Source organism: Triturus cristatus, chromosome 2_2 (assembly GCF_964204655.1).
Source record: "Triturus cristatus chromosome 2_2, aTriCri1.1, whole genome shotgun sequence".
NCBI lineage: Eukaryota > Metazoa > Chordata > Amphibia > Caudata > Salamandridae > Triturus > Triturus cristatus.
Window position 1 is genome coordinate 137,913,396 of NC_140582.1, and position 18,504 is coordinate 137,931,899.

The 18,504-nt window shown below is 40.5% G+C and overlaps 1 protein-coding gene across 9 annotated transcripts in view; it reads left to right on the top strand.

Annotated features, from left to right (window-relative positions):
• ADGRL3 (adhesion G protein-coupled receptor L3) overlaps nt 1-18,504 on the top strand; it is a 1,231,414-nt gene that overhangs the window by 95,446 nt on the left and 1,117,464 nt on the right. The gene's annotated exons all lie outside the window — the stretch shown is intronic.

An 18,504-nucleotide genomic window follows, 5' to 3' on the forward strand; every position in this document is an offset into this window, starting at 1 on the left:
TGCGGGTTGTTGAATGACCTTCTGTTATTGCCATCAAAAGAAGTGTTTGCTTTTCACTTGGATCCTTTATTCTGAAAGACATTAAAGAATGGACTATAATCTAAAATGAATCACACAGTTCAGTGGCATAATGCTTTTGGTGACATAGACTAACATATATTTCGTGCAGCTGATCAAACTCATGCTGGATTTTGCTCCCCCCTTTACACGTGTGTCATCACCTATATTGATAAATTTGAGACAAACTTTAGTATCTCGTAGTATTTACAGGTGTTGGACAAACATTGGAGCAAGGTAGGAGTTTTTTGTAAGGAGTAGTTTGTGTGGCTAAATGACTATTGTATGTCTTAGTATTATTGTTGTAAGGTATTGTTACATTTTTTTTAACTATAGAGAACATTTGCTGTACTGGAACAGTGTTATCCTTCAAATTCCGCATGTATGACACGCAGCTCCACTGCCATTGAAAAACTTTGAAGTTAGACATAGTTGACAAGATGACTCAGTGAGTTGACGCCTGCCGCTGACAAGTGGCGTGATCAGAAGCTTAAATCCTAGCAAGGCCGACTCAAACTTCCACTCAACTGTAGTCAGTGAATTGAGTCCTATATTTTGAGGAGTAGCAACCTGTTATTTATAGTGCTTTGAAATGGCAGAAGTGTAGCTTGAAGCACTAAAAACAAATTATTAGAGGGTTGGGGAATATAAAGTCCATATTTATATTTCAGCATTTAGAAAATCATGGAGCATGAAGTGCAATGAAAAGAAGTTATTATTAGTGGGCTTGAGTGACCAAAAAGTCCACGTGGCAAGTGTACCCAGCCCTGCAAAGTACCTCGCATCAGGGTCAGACTGATGCATATTAATATTGGTGTCCAAATCACAGTACTAAGATGCTAATGTCACACATAATTATTGCTCCTCTGTGTGTGACCAGGCACTGTAGCTCTGTGGGGTTTGATAAACTCAGCAGTCAGCACACTTGCTGTGCTGCCCAGGGCGTTTTTTGTGAGCCAAGCCCAGATCGAGGAAATGTGTCTGGTTGCCACTGGGCCCGGCTAAGTTTTTAAATTTACTTTCACTGAAGAGTTTCTCACATTGCTTGTCCCTGGGTCTTGACGTTGTGTGACTACACATTCATACAAACTGTAGCTTCTCAGCACAGAGCACAGGGTCACGTGAAGCAATTGTAATTGTCGAACGGTGATGGGACTATGCAAGGAAATAAATGTAGAAAGAGAGAGTGAAAAGACAGTGATGAACAGAAAGGAGATGCTGTGGGAGATATACAGATAAAGGATTTAAGAAAGATAGCAGGAGAAAAATGTCAAAGTGAGAGACTGCAGATGAAAGGGGTGTGTAGGGGAGAACAGGAGTGACTCATAATTCTACTACCCCATCCATGGACCTTGTAATATTCAATTCAAAGTCTAATAGTCTCAGATACATTGAAACATTTTCAGTTCTATTTACTTCTTGTGGATTTGATACTCCAAACAAGCATTGGCAACTCCAGTAGCTCGGGCTTGTTTTAGGTGTTATGCGATATCTGTAGATGTAATAACGGAAAAGTCATATGCTGGTGATTGGTTTGATTTACTCATAAGAAAGTGTTACTCAAAGTGTCACACATTTGACAGTAAAATGTCATCAATATGCTAACTGAAAACATAGAAACTTCACACACATGCAGTCTGAAAACTTGGCAAATATGGCACTGGGGCGGACACTAACATCAACACTGAGTGACTATGCTTTGTTGAATTAAATGTGTCCATTCTTACCCAGATCCCCTCTTTGAATATGCACCCTCTTTCCATGTGGCAGTGTGCTTAAATCAGTTTCCTATTTATCAACAGGCGACCATGGCACATTTTCGCTCTTTTTATGAAAACTAGAAAATTAACAAAATGCTGGCTTGTTGAATTGTGTCTTTTATTTGGAAATAAAAATAGGATGCCTCTATTGAAATCTTCTCCCTATTAGATGGCTTTGCAAGCATAGTGATGATCAGATTGTTTGTTGCGCTGCTTTGGTTTGTACACACCTGGGGCAGACAATAGCGCCATCATCCTTGGTTAAGTGGTGGAAAACTCAGGAAATTCTGAGCTGCATTATGCCTCATCATCTGTCTATTCAGCTGTTGCAGTAGATTCAGAGTGTTATGGCAGCAGCGAGGGGTACAACGTTCGAGCTATTTCCAAGAAAGATTCACTTTTGAAATGTATGTAGGCAAGCAAAGTGGCTTAAAAAGTAGATTCCCACTCAACCAGTCCATGGAAGATCACTTTTACATCAAGGGTACTTCATGTTTTTCCTTTTGTTTGTGAATTGTGAGATGGAAATGGAATTTATAGAACTCGTGCAACAAAAACAGAAACGGTTGGGGCCAGATCCATTCTATTTACATTTGCGTCAGCGGGGACTGGCAGAATGCCTTTTCACCATTGTCTTGGGCCATGTGTTAAGTACTTCAAACAGGACTTCTGCACACAATCTTTTGATATTACAGCCAGTGGTTGTATTAGCAACCGACAAGTCCTGCCATTAATCAAAGGCAAGATAACAGAATGGCAGGTTTTGTTGACACTGACAAAAGTCACTGACTTTCTTCAAAGTATCACTGACTTTCTTCAAAGTATCATGATACTGATTCTAAAGAAAATTGTAACTACTTGTATGTCATAATAAAACAAACGGAAACTCTCCTGACCCATTCATCATAAACGGTCTCCGGAGCTACACTAACCAAAGATGATAAATATCTAACTGACTTGGATTAAGTAACGACTCTCATGTTTTCCTTCAAAGGGACTGATTTAGCTGAGAACGATGATGGGTATTTGGTGAAACGATTTCAGAAGTCCCACCACCCTCCTGTGCATTTCCCGGCCCCCTTGGGATGATGCCAGAAGGTGGTATCCCTGATGGCAAAGATTCCACCTGCTTGCCTTAAGAAAGATGAATATGGTAGTCTTAACACCACTAGAAATAACATCAGATGAGCTCCCAATTAAGGCTGTCTCGTCCACCACCATTGCTGTTGGTATCTTTTCTGTCAGAGACGATCATTTAAACTGTAGTCTATTTCTCAGAAAAACCCTAAAAATGACCATTACAACGGCCCTAAAACTATCCCTGACAAAACGGCCCACATATGTGGGACAGTTCACACGTGGGTTCCAGAAATGCACCTGCACTTTATGCATCCTATTTCCAGCCACAATATTCTTGATGACAGTGCTACATGATGCAATTGTACAAATGGCTTGCCTTTGAGTTGGGAAACTGAACTTGGCTGTGTGGTCCACCACACTTGCGTTCAGGTGTTTTCCTCACTACACTGGTAGACTGGCAAACTCTTCACCTGTGTCTAAATTATGCACAGATGTCTGATTAGAGAATTCGAGTGACAGGCATATGGGCTGAAATGCCGTAGTCTAGATGGCGTTGGACCCATTTGACCTCACAGGAGACTGAAGGATCATCTATTTTCCAATCTCCAGAGGTCTCCGCTTTTCAGGCATTTAGTTTGAGATGGTTCCCAGACATCAATTGGTTTATTGCTGTGAGACAGTTCCTGAGTTTAAATAGTGCTATGTCTTTCACACTTTCCAATTCGAGAATTATCTGCTTGACTTCAGCATAAGTGCAGCAGATCAATTCACAGCTGTTATTGAGCTCTGGTAGTTTTTGTCATGTTTAAAAGATGAGGGGAGTTTACAGATTCTTGTGGGACTCCTGATTTTAGTTTGGAAGGTTTCGTGGAAAAGGAGTGGCTATGAATAATGTTATTCAATTGTAAAGATTGGATGTAATGAGATCCAAGTAAGAGTGAGGCCTTATACACCTATTTCGCTGAGTCTGAAAATTAGAGTGTTATGCTTGAGCACGCCAAAGGCTGCCACGCAGTCAAAAAGTAGCAACACAGGTACACCGTTTTTGTTAGACTTGTTTTTAGATTATCCCAAATTGAAAAAGTTGATTCAGTGCCTCTTCCTGGGTGGAATCCTGTTGATAATCTCATAGTAGATAGTTTTCTTCTCTTGCAATGTGAGATCGAGGAGAGATGTGCTCTTTCTATTCGTTTTTCCAACAAAGGGTCAATTGGAAAAAGAGGTGTAGATATCTTTTGAGGGTTTTTTTTGGTGGTGAAAATGTGGAGCCGTTAACTTTTTAGAGTGCTAAAAATGAGTCCAGCATGTGCAATTAGTTATATAATGGATCCCTAGCTTGTTGTAGAAATCTTGAGCGGTGGGGGTATGAAGACACTTGAGCAACCTTTGTGAGTTACCAAAATGTCAAAGTCTGCACTCATGCGAGGGAGTAAACCTGGGAGTGCCGAAATCAGATTTTTTTGTGACTCGAGCTCACTGTGTGTGCAGCACATATTTACCAGAGCAGCATGAATTATTTTTCCCACGCCAGAGTCCTTTGCTTTTTATGTGTGTCGTGGTAAGCCACCCACACACCAAGCTGTGCACAGTGACGCAGCCTTCTGCCTCGCATGTAACATGTTTCCAAAGTTTGTTTTATGTCGACGACTCATCGCCTGCAAGCTTGTGAAAGACCAAACAAGCTTTGAGTAACACAGCCACAACATTTCAAAGTGGCAGTTATCTTTTCATTGCTCCAATTTTTTTTAATGTAATGAGCAAGAGAGCTAATCGAAAATGGTAAAAGGATTAATTTTACTCAATATGAGCTGACCGGGTTTATTTTAAGACTGACAGATTTCCAAATCACCCGTACTTCCAGTGGTTTATCGTGGTTCTGAGAGTTGGCCAATCTGCTTGAATTTGAACTAATGGCTTAGAGGGCATACATAAATCAAGCCATGCACGTGTCAGATCACTGAACTCCTGTTGTGGTGTTTTTTTTTGGTTTTTTTTGCAATATGTCATTATGCTATTCACGGCATTAACTAATTCTTTGTCTGCTCACAAAATGTTATGTGTTTTTCAGCGGACGGGAATTCCCCAGGCACTGCTGCAAGTCTAGAGAGAAAAAACTCAACCTTTCTGTGGCATTGGCATGGGCAAGGAACTCTTTGTTAGTGACTTAATCCTGCCGCTTAATAAGAGATAGTCAGATGAGACATTAGGCCTTGAGTAAGGGCCCTGAAACCTAAGACCAGGGGAGGCTTCTCGCGCACTGACCCTACTAGAATGTTCTAGCTTAATTAATTAATTGAAACGCGTCCCTCGATATCTGTGATCAGACGGGGCGAACCTTAGCTCTCGTGTCGAATACAAACCGAAGGCCAGGGCGAAGTACAAAAACGACTCCATTGTCGCTTCCTGTGAACTCCGCAAAGTTCTCAATTTTGAAAAATGCTTGGGCCACGTGTCTTCCAACAGTGTTGAAGAAAGACTATACAGCGTCTAGTATTTCTTTGTTGACCAGAGCCATCAAAGTAAGGAGGGCTGCAGAAGGCAAATGTGCTTTGCTGGCCTTGTCCTGATAGGGACCAGAAGCATATCCAAGGTAAGCGTGCTGATTCTGTTTCAAGGAGAAGACATACCACACATAAAAAAAACCTAGGGTGGTGAATAATAGGTGGGCTATAGACGAATAACGGACACTTTTTTTCAAACTGTGCCTTTTGAAATACTACCTGTAATCCAGCCCTCCATATGGGCTAAATACAAGACTCTGGACTTGCTTAGTGTCTGTTTATATTCTTAAGACCATTTTTCTCATTAGTTCCTATGGAACTGGAGAATTTCACTATGCCTAACTTTGAAATGTTTGCATACTTACCCATTCATGGTGATTGAAGCCGCCCTGTTGGGTGCCTAACTTTTTCAAGCTTGTTTATTCACTGGAGCCCTTTACAGCGTTTTTTGAACATGAAACCAAAACTTGGTCTGCACATCACTACTGCATTAAATATCACAAGCAAGGACACATGTTAACCATCAGAAACATTTAGGGAAAGGAATTCCACATTTCTATTCAGAGAAGGTATGTTATCGGGTGTCTGATGCTTTCACAAGCAATGAAAGCACCATTTAAGATTTTATTTTATTGTGTTATATATTATTTTATTTTTTGTTTTTTGTGTGATGTGGACTTCATCCCCAAATATTTTATTTTAGTGTACTTCATTTTTTTAAATTAGGTGTTTTTTTGAACTGTGGACATTATCCCAAAAGACGATCAAGCACTCTCCAATACAGAGTGTAACTGAATTTAGAATATGGAGATACAACACAACGTACATTACTTTTGATACTCCTTTTACTCGCTTACCTCATTTTGGTTATGCTTTAGGAGTTTGAGGTCTGCGGCCTAAACTAGTACCCTCGACAACTCTATGCCTATTACACACTTGTCTTACGCATTTATTGAATTTATTATTGTTTATTGTGCAATTAGGAACTGCTTCATGTTTTATGGGTATTACCATTGTTAGTATTGGTGAACTCCCAAAATATACATGAGATGAGTAAAAAGCGTAGTGGGTTCGTTTAGCATTCAGTCATCTGGGTGCATTGTGGATCACCAATTAGAACCCAAGCAGCACTGATTCTACATCTTTCTTCTCACAGCTAGATAAAATGGCTGCCACTAACTTGGATACTATTGACATCGCTTTGGGATGACTGGAAGTTTAAGTGCTATGTGATACATCACTTGGAATGCAAATATATTCAGAGTTATCTGCAAATTGTTGTCTTCGTGTAAATTCGGAAGTACTGCTGAAACATATTACACTCTTTCCGATGTGTACCTAGTTTTGGATTGTTGGTTTTATTATATCTGTTGTTTTCAGGTACCTCTATCCATTTCATAGCATTGGGTAGGGTTTGATGTATGTGTTATAGACTGCAGAGATAGATGGGCCTGAGTAGAGATCCGCAATTGTTTGTCACCAATAGTTTGAGGCAATTAAAACTATAGTTGGTCCTTCGGACCTGAGATGCTGATTGCTTTGTAAAACAATGCTGAGCAAAACAGCTGCACCATTTATATTCCACTTACAACCAGGGCCGGACTGGCCGTAGCGGTCATTGGGCATTTCCTTGGGAGGCTGGGGGGCGGTTTTGTTACTGGGGACTGATTTTACAATGCTGCTGCGATATCGCTCCCCCCAGTAACAAAAGCAGCAGTGCTTCACCCTTGCACCCCAGCCCCTGGGGGGCTGGCCCGACAAAACTGCCACGGCTGCTTTGGGTTTCCATTCCGGCCCTTCTTACAACCTGGGTTTGACTGCCTTATTCTGTATCTCCTTTTAATGCATTAAGCCCACGTGTGAGCTATTGATCCTCCTGCTGTGATTACGTAGTGTTCAAGTAATCGAGAATCTGAATTTATCTAATTTCATCCACTCTACACTAGAGAAACAAGGATATGATTGAATGCCATTCTGTCTCAAAGAGAAAGTATGTTATCTGAGGCGTCTAAAGACCGTTACTCCAAGAGACATCTGGGAATTTTGCAAAATGTAGAGACCCGTTAGTCCGTGCTGTTTAATATTCCCATGCCTGCTCCTTAGCTGCCTACGGGGAGCAAGCAGTAGCAAAAATGGCAAATGAGAAAATTGGGGACACATTCAAATATATGCAAGAAACTATACCTTATTGAGTAAACATGGCATCATACAAGGCAAACAGAAGTATTGGACGTAGATGTTATCCTATGGATGTGTCACTTTATGGTTCAGTGATTCCAGGCATAAAGTTCTACTTCTTGTGTTCTGTTGTATAAGCATATGTCAGTTTAGTTTAACTGGGAGATACTTTACATAGGAAAACAAATGAAAGAACATGTAATTGGTATATAAGGTACCTTCCGACTGTACCACGAAAGGGCTTGGTAGAGAAATGACCACCGGGGAGAGTGTTGGTGGTGGGTGGGGGGTTCCTCCAAACATCAGAATTGACCATTCTCACAGCATATATTTATTTAAGTTAATTATTTGTGGAAAGACACCCACAACAACACATGTTGCGTTCTTTGGGATGTCACAAGAATATTATGGACGAAATAACATGCAAAAAGTATTTTACCGCAAAATTATCAATGACCAAAATATGGACAAAGTAAATGGATATAGGTGAATATAGGTATAATGTGCTTCACCCCTTATCTGTGTACTTTGATTATATATCCTTGAGATAACTAGATGTGCAGTGAAGAATAGGAAATTTATACTTACCGCAACACACTAACCTTCACAATATTTGATTGTTGATTATTTTTTGCTACGATAGTTTGTTGCACAATATTTAGTACGTTATATCCTGACATACACCATTCTTTATCATGGTTTCAGTAGCACGTCTTGTGATCCATATGTGCAGTATTTCAATTTACATATGTGTATGAGATTATATATGACAATTAGTTAATGCTTATTGCAATAGTACATTCATTGTTGTTTTTGTGTTTTTTTCACGTGAAAGGTAACTACATCCAATCACCCTGCAGGAAACCTCTTGCGTGCCTTGCAGTAGTAGTGCAAGGTATCAGTGCTCACATTTCCAGTGCGTGCCAGAGAATGCGCCACCCACAAAAGAGGGCCACCAAGTCTCTATATACAGCCTGCTTGATTTAGAAAGTGCTCTAGTCAGGAAAGTGTGTTACATCAGTTAAGTAAGTGTGTCAAAGTGCGGCCTCTAAGGAGAAGAGGTTAGAGTGTGGAAATTCTCACATTTAATAGAGACCTTCCCCTCAATTGAAATAGCCTTTTTTCCGCAAAGTTATGCTTCAGCCAGCTACATTCTAGTTCAGTTAAATCTGCGTCTGAGTGACTGAAAGAGGCTTAGTTGCAGAATGTTTGCATTGCATTCTGCATCAGTGACTGTCCCTGATACACATTGAATTCCTTCCTGGAACTGATCAATCGTATAATTTTAGTAAGAAAAGCCATATTATTTGACAGACAGTTGAAAGTAAATTGAGTTATTTCTAAGTCCTGAGTTATTTTTTATTAAGCATGCATAATGTTGATTAGATCCCAATTCAGTAGTGTGCTAAACTGCGTAATTTGTTTTCATGAAATTATGCGAAATTTCAGGAAAATTAAGTGAAGTTTCACATAATTATGTTAATTGCTAATGCAGCATTTAGCGCTATATTTTAATGCAAAATGCACCCCTGTTTCTATTTTGAAAGTGAGTGCACATGACATTTTGCAATAAAAAAACTATTGCTAAAACACAAGTGGTGCAAACAACAGCCACTCGCATTCTGGTCATTCATTTTGTTCCCGCACTCTAGCATTATAATTTTGCTGCAACCATGGTGATGTTACCTGATGTGACATAAAGGTGCAATATCAGGAATTGCCTGTAATAAGCATAACTCGAAATTCTGCAAAGTACGCAAATTATGCAGGCATAAGTGACATTTTGCACAGGCCTAGTTTTTTTAACTAACCACCGTTTTTGTAATTTCTTGTTTCCCTTAAGCTTATCCCGACCGCAAAAAATTCTGTTGTGGGACTTTTTGTTCAAGAAGTAATGTCTCATAGGAAAAATGAAACTGGATGTGTGCAACTCACCATGTACCTGCAACATTCACTCCATGTCATATAGAATTTGGATATTCATAAGGGAAGATAAGATGCATCTTTTGTACTTGCTAACAGATGATCAAAGTGAGATTCTCTCAATACAAAGTCTCACAAGAGCCCTGGTTTTCACTCAGATGGCCACTTTCAAACAGCATGCGTAAAACCCTTAGTCAATAGAATAAACCTCTCCCACTTTAATAGGGGTGCCATTATCTGAGGTTCAGATGGTACATAAATATCTGGATAAATGGAGGTCTGTTGCACAGTTGCAGCCGGCATGCCTTGCGGGTGGGGGGGTTGCGGGCGCAGGCGGGTGTGTTGTGGGACACGGGTGGGTCATAATACATTTTGTTTAAAACTTACTTTTAGGACGGGTCCCACGTCTTCTCTGCTCTTGCTCTCCTGTGTCCGACATTAGAAGGGGAAAGTTCACACGACTTGTTTGGGCAGCAGCGCCCGCTCGCGAAAAGAAACATGAAATGGTCATAACTAAAAGTTATTACCATTTTATGTTGTTGCTTCTTGCACTGCGAGAAAGCTGTGCGGTTACGCTCTTCTGCTATAGCGGAAGAGACGTCACTACTGTTGCAACATTCATAATTGTGTTTGATAGTGTCTTAAAGAACAAGTAATATGGTTATCAAGCTGGGAAGTTCAAAGATAATTTAAATGTCACTTAAACATTGCAAAATGAAAGCGTTGCAGAAGTTGGATTGTAGTCTCTCAGGACACTGCCTACAATGTTCGAAGGAATGTGTAAAGAATGCCGGTGCATACAGACATTTGCAACAGAAAATAAGGGATTTGCTCTCTTGTAACATATCTTGTGCAGTATCTAACTAGGTCTCTACTATAACACCTTCCTTGGTGTAGTGCCAGAATTTTGTGGTCTAAACATCGTCTGACCAAAATATTGAGTTCTTTAACCTCATCGCTGCTCATGACGGAACCACTCCGTCATGAGCCACGGGCGCCGTGTGCTCATGACGGAGTGGTTCCGTCATGCTGCGGCCGTTGGCGGCCACTCCAGCCACGCGGCGCTGATTCCCCGCCTGTGCGGGCGATTAGCGCGACGGGGCGGAGTCGTGACGGAACCACTCCGTCATGAGCACAGCTCGCCCATGACTCATGACGGCGTGGTTCCGTCATGAGCATGACGGCGCCGCGCTGCCCCCAAACCCCCCCAGTGCCGCGGCGAAGGGGCTATGAAGGTTTACAAAAGAATCGCCGCCTTAGTTAATGATTAAACAGCTACACCCATTGGAGCTATATTTTTGTAAACAATATTTAAGCCACAATTTTTATTTCTGGCAATATTGTTGCTATCGATAGTCAGACACACAACCCCTTTTTTACATGTTTGTATGCTAGTCACATGAAAAGGACGTAAAGAGACAAGACATTTGGTACGAAATGTGAGTTGTGAAATATGCATTTGCCTGAATTTTTGTGAATTGTTCACAGATGGAAAAATAGTTCACTGAGTTAAAACAAGTAGAGGTTAGTTCAGACATGGTGGGCCTGGACTCAGCTTATTGACCTTAAAAGACATATGAAAGAGTACAACTAATTTGGGAGATGTACAAATCTATTATCAGTTCTTTCAGACTATTATGATTTAAAGGCCTGTAAAAGATACACTGTTAGATTTCAATTTTGACTTTAAGCCAGCACTATTACATGTAAAAATATGATACAACAAAGCTTAGTTTAATGTATATGTTCACATAAAAAATGTGCATTGTCTCCTGTTTGTTTTAAAATAAAACCACAGGTCTTTGTGTGGCGCGGGCTTTTAAAGCTTCACCCAGCTGGGGCCTCCTTTGTTAGACCATCCGTGGAATGAATTTACTCCCTGTGAAGAGTTCCATGTGTCTCAAATGTGCCTTCCTGAACTAACTCTCTGAGAGGATTTGCTGAGCCCTGGAGTCCCTAATTATGATTTTAATGTGATGAATGAAACGAGCGTAAGGATGCCAGATTGGAGTGGTTAGGACTGGTGACCTCCATCTGTGCCCAGCAAGGGGTTGGTCTTCATTTGGCAGGATTCTGGAGTTGCTTAGCTGCTGTTGTTCTACAGTATGTATTTTGTTTACCATGAAAGTCTTTCATGGTTTGAATAGATAAAACCCCTTTTCTTCGGAATGAAATTTACTGAGGGATCCTGTTTTGCTTATAGCAGAAACTTTCCCCCACTCACCTCACGCCCCCAGTTATACTCTTTTTTTCTGATACTAACAACAAGGTGAAAGAAGGAATGCTTGAATTAATCTCTGTTTGCTCTTGGTGGTGATGTTTTTCACCCATAAACCCATCTAGAAGTGACCTACCATATGCAAATCAGTCTCGGCCCTGCTCTAATAGGAACAGCCCAGCCTGGTTCCGTCCATAGTGGAACACTAGCAGCCCCATACTGGTTTCATCTACTTAGGCCTTATCAGTGAAGTATAGCTTGAGTTCTGTGCCACAGTGAGCACAGGTCAGATGTCTGGGCCTACCCACTGCACTGAGAGCATCCAGCGAGCAAACAATAAGGTGTTGGAAGAAATGCTTAAATCAGTCCCAGCCTCTCATGATCGCCGAGGGCTTCATTCCTGTCCATCAGTATTCTCCTACTACACCACTCTAGACAAAGACCTGCCATAGGTAAATCAGTCTTGGTCCTGCTCCAATAGGAACAGCCTCACCTGAAATAGTAAGCCAGGTCCCCTCTAAACAGAAATACAAGCATCCCCAGACTAGGTTTAGCCTACATAGGACTCATCAGTGCCACATAGCTTGAGTCCAGTGGTAGAGTTCTTGTTTGTGTAACATAACCCATCACAAATAGCTCAGAGTATTTGGAAATATGTCTGTACTTTTTTGACTTACACAAATATATTTCTGTGTTTTGAGTTAGCAGATTTCTTACTTATAAAAGAGAGATTACTGCAGAGCGGCTCCTAATGAAGTTTCTTACATATATGACAGGCAAGTTACACATTTGTATCAGTGCAGGACCACTTACACCTATGCTCATCACAAGAATTGAGTACTGTTAAGTCGGGAAATTGTGTGAGTGTTCTTATTACAGTAACTTCGTAGACCGGAAAAAATAATAAATACATGGGTTTGAAGCTGAGGATTTTGTGCCATTATTCAATGAGTCATACATTTATTCCATGTTGTGAAATGTGGTGGTAGCTATATTGTAAGTGCAATGAAGAAACTGCAGAGGTTAAAACAAGTAGCAAATATACAATTGTCAGGCTATATTGTCAGGGTAGGAGACGGTGCGGATATATTTGCTCCAAAAAAGTTACTTCAGAAGAATTAAGTCTATTTGCACGGATGATGAAAAGCCAAAAAGTAGAGGCATTTAAAGAAATTATGGTAAACAAGGCAAAAAGAAAGTTGTGGACATCTCTTACGGTCATGTGCAACTAATAAAAAAAAAGAAAGGGGAAAATATTTTTTGGGGCATCATAGGTTATAACGAGTCGGTGACAAGTACAGAGGGGCTACAGTACTCGTGAAGGAAGAATGAATCTGAAGACAATTCAGGGTATATGTGATGAGAGCCTATATAGACGTTGCATTCTCTATCTGCCATCAACTTCAATAACTCTGTATTTAAAAACATTCCCTCGCAAATCGCACTGTAACACAGCCATTAACTCTTCGCCACCCACTCCCCGCCTATTACTGACAGCATGGGTACTGGTGACTCCAGTGACGGAATTCACGCAGGATTATGTGTGGGACCCATTACGGTCCCCCAGGAGATGATAATTTACCAGAGGAATCGTAATTCCATGCAGGATAGGACGATTTTGTAATTCCACTGGGGATAAACATCAACCTTTTTCTTACATATCCAAACTAGAATCTCTTCTCTTGATTGCTACTTAGGAGGACTTTTACGAGTCTAATCTCTGCCTATCGCTCTCCACGAGTCAGACAACAGATAATATGTGGGAGAGACCATGTCAGTTTGCATTGATTTCTTCTGGTGCTTAGATCTACCAAGCATTCATTGGCTACTAATGTACTCTATGTGGCTTGTTTGATAATTGGTGGAAAAATGCCAAAAGAGCCTTGGGTTAACATATGTAAAGAGAAAGTACTTGCTTTGACACACTTGACGTAGCAAAGAATGTCAATTTAGGCATAATTTCAGTAGGAATGAAGATCAAAGTAACTTCTCTCATTTTATGCCTACAATTAATAAATGCAAGAAATGCAGCATTTAAATGTGTGTTGTCCAAAGAAGGGCAAAAATGATGACAAGTTTTAAGGATATTCACCTAAGTTAAACTCTACAAACATTTATTCTAATTGTAACTTAGCTGCCTAGACAATAGCTACTGTGAAAAACTGATGCGGTGGAGCCTTTTGGGCTGATGTTGGAAGCATCTGGTTTAGATAAGTACTTGGCTTTGTATCCTAACTTAAGATTTACAGTTAGTTTTAAAAATCTGTTCTTAGATTTTTTTAAAGTGCTTTTTAATTTGTTTTTTCATGTTGAAGTGCATATGTATGACAGAAAAATAATGAAGTGGTGCAACTCTTGAAGGAAGATTAACTTACGGCTTCCTGTTTCTTGGTTCACCACGCAAGAGAAATACTGCCGTTAGAAATTTGAAAAGTGTTTCTAGCAAAATATTTTACGTAATCCTTGCACTTCAAAATGTTTTCAAAGTTTCCTAGTTTATTTTGCCAAATGTAAAATATTTCTGTACATTGCAAGATAAATTCACAGAGTTAATGTCACCCCACTTAAACTAAGCCAAGCCTCCTGCAATGCATACGCAATAATTTTCTCTTAGACAGGGACTGGCAAGAAAAATATGTTTTTGGCATAGTAGGCCATAGGCAGAACCATTTTAGTGTTTAATAAGGACAACCGCTGTGTTTTTTAAGCGACAATTGTTACAGCCTTCACTAAGTTGGAAAACTTTCTAAAGAACACTGCAGACTTTCGAAAAAACACTGCAGCTTCACACAACCCTAACTCTAAAGCTTAGAGTAACCTTATTTTTTTTATTTGGGTATTTTGGAAAGGGCTACTAGCCACCTTATGATGGCCTGAGAGCATTTTGGAGCAAGTGGCTTATGGAAGGGTCATGGTGTGTGGCATTATAGACCATTTGCCAAAACTGGCAGTGGAAAGCCAGTCAATCATTGGTAGCAATGGACAGTACCTGGAGATGACCTGCTGTCCAGTTTGTGCTGTCAGTGCTGGATGGGTATTTTGTTCCACCAGGCATTTTCCCAGAAGGCTGGAGCCCTTGGATGGGTTTCAAAGCCCAGGGCAGCTCCTGGTGCCTTTGTCACTTTCTCCAGCTTCCCAAGGTTAATTGCAGCAGGCACAGGGCGGCTTCAAGGGAAAGAGAGTAAGGAGGGGAAGATAGAGTGAAAGCGATGAGAACGAGAGAGAGAAGAGCAAGAGGCAAAAAGGAGAGGCAGAGAGAATGGATGGATAGAAAGAGAGATTGCACAAGGAGATGAAGAGAGCAGGGCTTGTTTGAGAACCTTTGCCAGGGCTTCCTTTGGTTCCACAGTACAGCCTGGTCCCGATAAGATGACAAAAATGTGGGCGTGCAAGAGTGTACCCAAGGTGAGGCAGCAACATTGTTCCTAGGAGTCGGATAAGCTTTCCACTGCTTCAGTGATGTGTGACGCAGGGTTAAATGCATGAAGCTGACTGGTGTGATACATGAACAGACCACCATGGCAGTGTTATTCAGCACATCTTCACCAGTGGTGTCACTGTTGAATTTCTAGGCAGTGATACTGGGTCTATCAAGGTGGTAACTGAGAATTCAAACAATATTGTAGTCATTTATTGTGAGTCTCAATAAGATGTGTATCGTCGTGCCCTTTAACTACTACAAAACACACACATGTATGTGGCGCAGAGCTGATTTGTCTTGAAAATATGGCCCTCCTAAAACAACTTAATTCAGAATTATCGGCTAGTCACCCCAATATTCTGAATTGCAAAAACACTTGTGCTTAGGTTTTAGCACATCCATCAGCAGTGCTCAGTTTCATTCAGTATCCTTGGGCAAAAAGTAGCAGGTTTTCCATCTGTGGAAAGTAGGGATTGTTTACATCAGGCTAAGTGCTAATTTGTAAGAAATAAAAAAATGTCCAGAGGACCAGGGATTTTTATAACTGCTCACAACCAGCTTTGCTGAATGCTGCCATTGTGGAATACCAAGTCTAGTCTTGATTCCTCCTCGTGCCTCTTTCTTTCCCAAATGTTCACTTGCTGCCCCTTTGTCTCAATCTTGCAGGACCTTTTTCATCCGTACCTCCTCTCTTTGTCACTGTTGTCCTATATTCATCTCCTCCTTCTTCTTAGCTTTTCTCTCTTGTTCTGGGTCAAACTCTGATGATGAAAAATAAGTCCCCATAAATGAGTGCCAGTGCCCACCTGGACAAATGAAGCATTGGGTGGGTTGTTGAGGCATCCAGGGCTTTAAGTGAACCAAGGCCCATTGGGTCTCTGAGCCAGAAGTAAATAAAAACAGACATAGAAACAGGTCTCTGTCGGGCCCTACATTAATGTCCTTATCTTAAATGGCAAATAGCACTGATTAATTTCTGAAGAATTGAAGCAAAAACATTAAGGTAATCCATATCAGCAATTTAGTTCCAGTTTATTTTTCATATATTTTACTTAAAAGTACAATCCCTAAGAGTGTTAGCTATTTAAAGGATCTTGTGTTTCTATATTTTGTTTGTGTAGCGTACTACTTTTGCATTATGTATCCTTTGATCTGAGTCACCTCCAGGTGTTCATAACAAGCAATCAATGAGACCTCTGAAGAACAGGGTGTAGGCAATGCAAGTGTCTCCTAGTGCCTGTCAGTGAGTTAGTTAAAAAGTTGTTCAGAATAAATGGTCATCCAATCTCTGGTCTTTCTGCAGAGCGCACATTCCTGTTGCAATTGCGATTTGTGAAAAAGGTACAAAGTTGTCAAATATTGACAAGTCGAAAGAAAAAGAAAATGCAACGCTTGCAGGCGAGTGGTTGTGCTGTGCGTTTTGGGCTGGTGAAGTGAAAGAGATGCGAGGAGTTGCATTCAAGAGAGAGTGAAAGGTGGTGCTAAAGAGGAAAGAGAAGAGGTAAGATATGCAGATGGAGAAGATGGGGACAAAAACAGGGCATACATGTTTATCATAGAGTGAACCTAGTAGGATTGAGGATTGACTGAGACTCTTTCACAGGCCTCAGTAAGTTTCATTCACAGTGTAAAGAAATTCCAGAATTGAAACATTTTCAATATTATTCAAAACAAATTCAGTCTTGTTATTCATTTATTTCAAACAGCTAAAAAACACTGACAAAGCCAATAGCCCTGGCTGGTATTAGGCGTATGTTAGTTGTTGTGTTATATTTTTGGATACAATATTAAGAAGCTCAGAGAGGAAGCGACATGCCAGTAGGGTGACACACTGTGGGAATCAATGACATTTAGTTTACAAGTTAAGCCAAGTCTTTATTTACATAGGCCACACCTCTTTTAGAGACCCCCCGCCCCACGTTTTGAATCCCAGTTAAAGCCCTGGATGTATCTTTATTCCAATGTTTGCTGGTCATTTCTTGCATACATTCCAGTTCACAGTGTAAGGAGCAGCCCCCTGGTGTGACAAGTTTCCTGGACTAATTATAGTACATGTAAAAGAGGAGACTTTCCCACGTGGCATTTCATCCTGTCCAGTGTGGACGCAACCATCACCAGCATTGCAGCAACGACTCAACAAGATGTTTGGACCCTTGCCCTCCTCGGCCTGTAAAATCAGATGCAGCAGTTTGGTGTTAACATAGTCTGTCTGCATTCTCAGGCTCAGAGACTCCCAGTAGGTAGGCTGTAGTTATGTACTCTGTTTTTGAATTGGGGTTGTGATTCGGAGTGTCGGTTTTACGCTTTACAGTAAAGAATGCATCATTTTCACAAAGAACATTATAGATGTTGCAACCAAATTGAAAAGGCAGACTGAACAGCGCAGTAGTTGTACTTTGTCAAGCATGTGGCTCCTTTTAGTCTGTTATATTACAGTATGGCTGTTGTTACTTAGGGAAGAGCAGTGCTTGTGTGGGGTAGTCGTGACGGGGTTCACATTTGTTTCTTTTTGGTTAAGGGGAATGCATGGGAACGTTTGACTAGCGAAGCGAGAAGTTAAGTCTCAGCTCCTGCCACAAATTTCTTCTGACTGGTGTCTGAAGTAGTTGTAGAGCTGTAGAAGTGTTATTTACAACCTTAGACAGTGGTAAAAGGCTGGACGTCACAGGAACTTTCAAGGCATGTGCTGCTTTTGGGTGGAAATGTAGCAGAATTTGTTAACATATGTAAACTTAACAATAGAACATAACAATAAGATACACAAAGCAATATAATAATGCAATTAAAAGATAACAGCATATGACAACAAAACTTTGAAAACAAAAAGCCACACAAAAATGCAGTACAACACAGCAAAAACACTTTTTAATAACGCAGTACAAACAAACAACACAACACTTCACCACTACATGTAAATGCCATACAGCAAATATGCACAAACCTGCCTGTCAAAAGTTACCTCTTCCGAAATGCTGATTTTGTAATAGTTTGGTAAAAGTGTTTGGAGCAAGCACAGTTTAACTAACTTCATGGAATTGAGCCAATAATAAATGTTTTTTGATCCAGCTCCTTTCCTTAATTAGAAATGTAAACCTTTTGATCAGAAATAGTAAAAACATATCCCATCATATTTATTTTCAACCTCACTTATGGAACTAAAGCAGAACGAAGTACGTGCCGATTTTCAATGACAATGAGTTAATCCTATGTAAGTGATAGTGCATCAGCAAGGCCTACAGATAACAGAAAAATCACCCACTGCACATCTTTGCACAATGAATCCAGTCACAAGCTCCCTTCACAATGTGTGAATAGAATCACACAGATTTGCTATACTTAGTATAGTAAAGATAGCAGACAAAGCCC